Consider the following 7,949-nt stretch of genomic DNA (forward strand, 5'->3'; position numbering starts at 1 on the left):
TGCGCCATCTGCGCATCCCCTGCTCACCTCACAGCAGTGGGGGCGGTTAATTGTGCCACCTGCTGTTGGGTGGGCAGGGGGCATGCAGCCAGTACAGGTCTCTCAGGGCAAAGGCAGCAGAGCAGAGAGCCCCATGCCCAATGCAGGTAACCCACCTCTGTGTTCAGTTCCACTCTGGTTAGAAGTGTCTCAGTGCTTAAAAATGGTAGCGGGGGCACTTGATCTAAAGCTCATTCAATGAGCTGATCCCCTGGATGACCTGCCCATGGCTCCATCCTGCTCCTGGCCCCAGGTCCTATTCACCACCCTGGCTGGGCAGCACTCCCAGCCCCTGCCCCACTCCGTCCCTCACTGTGGGGGCCTTGATCTGCCCCCTCCTATACCCCTTCCCCCTGACAGACTTCCCAGCAGGATGCTGCTCTCCTAGCTGCCCAACTGCATTTCTGTACATCAGTTATCAGATCAGTATTGGCCAATGTGGCTGGTTAAGAATCAGCCATTGGTATTGGCCGAGAAAATCTTTATTGGTGCATCACTAGTATTTAGGGCATTTTGCATAACTCTGCCACAGAGGAGAGACTTTTTTGCAAGAATTTTCTTTCTTCTGAAAAAGCTGACTGAATCCAGGCACCTGGGCCAATGCCAAGGGCAAGCTATTATAAACAAACCACCTTCTGTGTTTGTGTTTCCCTACTTTGCACGTGAAGTCTTAAATGTAGTGTTGTAACTATATTTGACAATCTGTAAGTTGGACTCCCGCCCTTCATGGCTGGTAAAATACCAAAGGTAAGGTTTTGGGTCCATTTTAATAACAAAAATTGTTAAATGCTTCAATTCTAAGGCATGGTTCCAGGCACAATAAAACAGATGGTGGTGAGGCCTCTACCCAAGAAACTACATCTTGACTTTAACAGCATTGCCAAACACTGCCCACTCTCTAACCATCTGCTTTAGGAGAAGGTTTCTTGAGCAGTTGTTTGAGCAATTCCTTCTTTGTCTTTAAAGGTGCCCTGTTAAGCCTAAGAGGTCTTCCCAGTTACCTCCAAGTATTTCTGTGTGTTTGTATACAGTGACTGTGAAGGATATATATATATATATATATATATATATATATATTATTTTATTTTATTTTATTTTATTTTTTGGGGGGGGGTATTCTTTTTCCTTTTGAAATAATGGAAATACCATTTTGTCTTGTTTATGCTAAAAATGACTTAGATAAGTAGCCAGGGATCTTTATCAGCCTTTCAACAAAGGAGCAAATTGTGTAATTTTAATGGAGACCTTTTCTTTCAAGAGCTTTTTAGATCTTTGAATTATTCTTAATGTAAAAATCAGCATTTTAACCAGTCTGAATAAAAATTACTCCCGTGTTCAAATTAGTTTGGTTGTAGTTCATTGGTGTTCACAGTATCATAAACACATTCTCTAATTGCCTGTGGATTTATCTAGAAACATTAGACTAAAATAGATATGGTTATTTACTGTCAAAAGCAAAGCAAAATGACAACTTTTTAAAGGTTGTTTTATATACTGGAGGAGAGGGGAGTGCATGCTATATTTTTAAAAATCTTTTTCAAGTCACCTTAGGATGAGGGCATAATCATAAGATGGTGATATGAGTGTGGCTGATAGTACTCCCTATGACTAAGGCTGCCAACACTTCCCATTATTACCCCAGCTTTCAGTTGCTTCTAATTTTGTCATATTTGAACAGTTAGAGCTGACATTTTTCATGCTGGATGTCTTCCACAAGCTGGAAATTCTTTAAATAAAAACAAAATGTTTGTGCAAAAATGGTCCAGCCATTTCCAAAGCAAGGCTAGCGAAAGAACACCTTATTATTTCAGTGTTTACGTTTTTCTTTTTCTTTTAAAAAGCGTAGCTCAGATGTGAGCTGGATCTGGTCCATGGAACCATGTAATCTATCCTGTGGGTCCAGAAATTTGTCAGTTGGAGAAAGGTGGCAGCGTTAATTTCCATGGCTCCCGATTTATTGTTTACATAATAAATCTTTTGAGATGTAAAGAGGGGTAGTATCTCATTCTGTAGATTGAGAGCTTATGCACAGAGTGATTAGGGGAAAAAATCCACCAATTTTGGATGTCCAATTTGAAATGACTAGGGAATGGGTTTTTTATTCCCCCCCCCCCCCCCCCCCCCCCCCCCCCCGCCCCCGAAGTACTCCCCATGTTGAAAGCACATCTCCCATTGACTTCAGTTGTAGCTGTCAGTAGCCAGCACTTCCGTAAATAAGGCAACCAGAAAATGAAGAATAAATGATTAAATGCCATCCATCAAACCTTAGTTAAGGCAGCTTGCCTAATATTGTGCATGATTTGCTATGGCAGTGAAGGGGATAAAATCATTATCCAGAACAGTATTTCTTACCATGACCCCCTTCCTTCTCTCCCTATTGTCCTTTGCTTCATTCATTTTCCTGCCTCCTAACTTCTGCATTAAATGAGGCACAGGTTGTAAATTAAATCTGTTTCTCTATACAACTCTCTCTATTTTAATTAATATATTATACCTGAAATTAAAGTAAAGACTGGCTGAGAGATCCTGAGATGTTATAAGCAAGGGTGGCATTGGTGATATTTTTTTTATGGGCCTGACTATCTCTGGGAGAGATGTTAGACAAGCTTTCAGCCACAAAGTGCCCTTCCTCAGATCTAGGAAGGAAGCTATCACACCCTCAGCTAACCACCAGATAAAACGAGATCCCAGGATGTATTTGTAAACATGGAGTTGTCATTAAACACATGTTTCTACAGGGGTTCTTGGCCCTGTCCTAGTTAATGCTTACCAGTGATCTGGAAGAAAATGCAGAAGTATCATTGATAAAGTTTGCAGATGATACAAAAATGTGGCAATAACAATAATAAGTCTCAGGTACAAAATAATTTCATGTCTTCTGAGTTGGTGCAAGTAAACAATATGGATTTTAATGTAGCCCAATGTAAAGTTAGATATCCAGGAACAAAGAGTATGGGCCATACTTGCAATGTAGGAGACTGAGAGAGACATGGGGTCATAGTGAATAAGCAGCTGAGTAACTAAAGGACTGGCTAGAAGGACTGATACAATCCTGAATGTATTAACAGAATTTGGAGTAGGAGTAGAAGGTTATATTGCTTCTGTTTTTAAACGGGTGCATCTCCTGCTTGAATATTTAATCTAGTCATGGTGTGCACAGTTCAGAAAAGATGTTGCTAAAGTAGAGTGGTCTTAGAGAAACACTGTAAAAATGATGAAGGGATTGGCAAATATCTCTCATTACATGAATTCCTGGAGATTTGCCATGTAGATTAGCCAAATGAAAGTTGGAGTGACTTGATCAGTGTAAGTACCTGCAGTGAGAATGAAACTTTGATAAGGGTGCTTCAGTCATACTGACAAATGTATAAATATAGCTGGAAGTTGATGCTAGACAAATCAAACTTAAAAAAAAAATAAGGCACATATTTTTAACAGGGTAGTTGACCACTAAAGCTACTTACCATAGGTGGTATAATAGATTTTTCCATCATTAAAGGTTAGAGCTTGCTTTTTGTTCAAAAATCTTGAGAGACTAGAAATTGTCATCTGTAATTTCTAATAAATATGAGTGGTCAAACTTTTGCTTATCAAAATGTTCTGTGAAATATTGCATCTCTGCTGGGGTGGCCAGAAAGTACAAACCACTATATAAGACTTCTGAGAAGGAAACTTTTTAACTGAATTTCAGCTTGTAACTTAAACACTAAAGAATTTGGTCTCTGTATAGTAATCCATTAAACAACCTTAGATGAGACTTTTGAGTGTCTCTGGTAAAATTATTTGGTTGGGATTTATAACCAGATGGCCACCATATAAATTCTAAAAGATGTTTCCAAAGATTGACAGCATTTCATATGAATGTAAGCAGTTAAATCTTGGGTTGGAATTTAATCTGTCTTGTGCACATGACATGGATTTTTTTGATTACTGTCTACATTGGTCAGATGGGACAATCCCTACGTAGAAGAATATATGGACACGTATTTTACATCAGTTCTACAGACACGTAACAGCCTGTGGCACTTTGCCTCCCTAGACATTCCTTTACTGACTCCAGAGTAGCTGTCTTGAACAAAAGATTTTTAAAAATCAACTTCAATGCAAATTGGCAGAACAAGAAATCTTCCACAGACAGGCTTGTGTTTAACCATGGTCTCAATAGAGACTATGGATTATTTCATTACTATTAACTTCAGTGTCCTGCAAGGTGTTAACTGCCTCATTCATCTAATATGATCCAGTCAACCCACTTCTTAGCAATGTCTCCTCCCCCTTTTCCCTTCTCTGTAAAACCCTTTCTTTCTGCCAGTTCTTTTCATAGCAGCTGAAAAAGGAGGTTGTTGCCTACAGAAATTCATACCTCTCCAAACCAGTCACTCTGAGGCAGGTGTTGATAACCTATGGCCTGTAGCCAGATCTGACCTGCAATGGTGTGATCTCACAGGGGATTGGCAGCAGGAAGCTGAGCTATGCTGTCCATCTTCTCCACTGTGGAGCTTGCTGCTCCACTGGCTGTGTCCACATGTGCGTGAATGTTTGGTTCCCAGGGACAACTAGCAGTGACACACCATGTGCTGCCACTAGTTGTCTCTGGGAATTTCTGTGCCATGTGCCCTTTGGCATGTGGCAAATTACCCCGGGTGGATTAGGGGAGTCCAGCAGCCTTACCTGAGGTCCTAGGGGCCTCCTGGGGCTGCAGCAGCAGCGATCCTGCCATGCAGAGCCTGGCTGGCAGTGGAGTGTGGCTCTGGCCAGCCAGGCTCTGGTTTGGAGTGGCGCATGCTGCCCCCATATGCACTGCTCCGCTCCCCACCCCCCCGGGTTTTTTTAACCCCTGGATATCCAGGGGTCACTCCCCCACCCTCTTGAAGCACAGAGGACAACTGAATGTACAGAATGTGGTGCTGCGGACATGTCTGTGGCACCACATACGGCACAGCCACGATCACTTAGATCATAAGCTGAATAACATAGCTCTGTGTCCTAAGTACAGGCAGCCCTCAGACTTAGGACACAATTGGTTCCTGAAAACCAGGTCTTAAGTTGAAATGTTGTAACTTGGGACCGATTTTCCCATTGGAAACAATGTTATAAATGGGGGATTGGTTCCTGAACCAAGGCCCAATACCCTATTTTCACAAAAAATGACCCAGAATTTTGTACTCAATCAATTATAGATGAGTAATATAGCCACATTAATGTATTTATATTGTAAATAGCAATTGCATTGATTTGGAAGGACTTCTTTGTGGAGACTTTGCTGGATCTTTTGAAGGGCTCTTGGTTGAACTTTTTAAAGGGTTCTTGGTTGGAGGAGTCTTCTCAGGAGTCTTGGCTGCAGGTTTTTCTGGAGTCTTGTCTGCTTTCTTAAAGAAAGTGTCCAAGGAAATTTGGACAGATGTTCTCCAGGGAGGTGAGTGACGCAGCAAACTTGTTTGCTGCTGTGGCATTGCATCGGATCAAGCATTGTAAAGTTGAAATTGACGTCAGAAAGTCGATGTCAATTTATAAGCATTGTAAGTGCGAAGCATTGTAACTCAAAACATAAGTTGAGGACTGCCTGTATATTTTTGCCAATTAAAAAGAAACTAGAATGTTATTAATAAGTGTTGTGTTCTGTGATGATGTATCATACCACCTGCACCCCCTTCCCCTTTTCAAAATCCTAGATTCACCCATGCAGATCCTTAGAACTATTTGGCAAAAATACTTAAAAAGTGGGATCATAGGAAAGTAGGGCTGGAAGGTTCATCCCATCCAGCTTCGTGCTCAAGGCAGGATCGTCTCTAACTAAACAATCCCAGCCAAGTGTCTGTCCAACCTGCTTTTGAAAATTCCTAAGTGTGGAGAATCCACAACTTTTCTAGGTATCCTGTTCCAGTGCCTGACCATTCTCATACTCGGTTCCTCCTAATCTCCAGCCTAAATTTTCCCCTGCTGCAGCTTGTGGCTGTTACTCCTAATCCTTTCCCCTACAGTCACTGATAAAAGCCTATTTCTATCCTCTCTGTAATCACCGTTCAGGTGTTCGAAAGCTGTCATCAAATATAGTTCAATCTAAACTGGATCTTCATCTCATCTGACAACTAGCATTTTGTATTAGGGGAATAAGATATTGTATTATTTTAAGTGTAAATAGTATCAAATGGACAAATGCATTTTTCAAATATTTTGTGTAAAAATAAAAAGTTTATGGTTATTGTGCTAGTAGTTTGGGATCTTGCAAACAGTTCACGTTTGTTTGTTTTTTAAAGACTGGTATTTTAACGTTCCCGGTATATACTAATATGGGTTTGTAATCTCAATCGTTTTTAAATACAAACTTCATTTTCTATTTAATTTCCCTTTCTGTATAAAGTCCACATTATTTACAGTGATCATAGCAACAATTCATTCTGTTATATTTATATATGGGTTTTGGAACCATCACTACACCTATTTTGTAAAATGACTTGTTTAGACAAGTTTCTTAAAAAATGGAAATCTAGAAATTGCTCTAAGAATTAATAACAATATGCGCCAGACTTTTTTAAATTTGTTGTTCTCTGCCTAACAACAGGTTGTGGGGGTTAGGTGTGCATTTTTTTCTATTTCATTTGGTTACTGTTTTCCAGTTAAAGTTTCTCTACAAAAGTACCTTTAAAATGGACCAATTTTAGTTACACAAGTGACAGCAAATGATTGAAGATTTAAGGGGAAATGGAGAAGGGGGATTAATTGCACTTCTCTGTTACAGCTGTAAAGTAATTTCAAATATTAACAAAGCCCTTTTAAGTTAAATTTTGCATGCCAAACGTTCATTATACTCTGAAGTTGTAGAAATTGATACAGTAGTTAGAATTAAAGGAGTGATTGCATTAGGTCACTGTAATACAGCATGAGTTACAGGATCCCTGGCTGCGATTTTAAAATGAGTCCCTCCAAATGTTTTAAAATTCTCTCATCTGCATCCATTTACCTCTTTTTCAAATAAGACTCCATCCCTACTATGCTTGAAGTCATGCTAGCAGTAACCATATCATAATGAGGTTACAATATGCACGGTTACCCTGACCAATGTGTGCAGAAGCTTATCTCTGGGAATGTGGCAGCCAAGCAGAACTATAGATTTATCCCCACAGCCAATCTGTAATACAATTATATAAAATGGTTCTGAGTGGAAAAACTTCCTGTTTACACTGAACAAGGAAGCTGCATTACCTACAACTCTATTACGGCTACTGCTGATATCATGGTTTCATTAGTGCTGCAGGCAGGATTTAAGTCTGGATGTTTTAAGGACTCTCTGTTATGAATACCTTTAAATTATGTTGTTGGGAAAGGCTGCAGGCACTTTTTTCACAAAAGTCAGATCCAAAGTCTGGACTAGGTTGAAAGATTTCTCTAGTCCTGGAGTTAATTCCATCCCCTAGTAAATACTGGTTTCTGTGGAGGGAGGCAAACAAGTATCATAGGTGACCTGCAAAGTAGGAAAACAGGGTTTGTGCTTCTTTAACACTTTGATATACACTGCAAGAAGGGCTTTGAAAGGTTGCTTTGTTTTTAAGTGTTTTTTCTGCTTCTTTTTAAATTACTAATTCATGTTCTGTCTACCTCTAACACACTGGTAACTGGAGAGCTAATAAAATGGTATGACAAAAGTAAAGCAAGTGAAAGTCAAGCAGTTTGGGAAGGAAACTAATTTCACTTTTTCTTAATACTCATTTAACTTAAGATTGTCAAGAAAAGGATTCTACATTCCTGTCTCCCCAATGCATTTGAAGAGCAGCAGTATGCATCTTCTGAGACATCCAATATTCAGTCCAGCAAAATAGAGGAAAACTAAAGTTAGCATTCCTGTAGTTTCGTTAGGAAACAAATATTTTAGAAAGTAATCCTTTGCAGATCACCTTTAACTGTGCATTCCT

The 7,949-nt window shown here is 39.8% G+C and overlaps 1 protein-coding gene across 1 annotated transcript in view; it reads left to right on the forward strand.

Moving 5' to 3' along the window:
- Positions 1-7,949, forward strand: part of DCP1B (decapping mRNA 1B) — a 67,916-nt gene that overhangs the window by 33,120 nt on the left and 26,847 nt on the right.

Source organism: Alligator sinensis, unplaced genomic scaffold (assembly GCF_000455745.1).
Source record: "Alligator sinensis unplaced genomic scaffold, ASM45574v1 scaffold87_1, whole genome shotgun sequence".
Lineage (NCBI taxonomy): Eukaryota > Metazoa > Chordata > Crocodylia > Alligatoridae > Alligator > Alligator sinensis.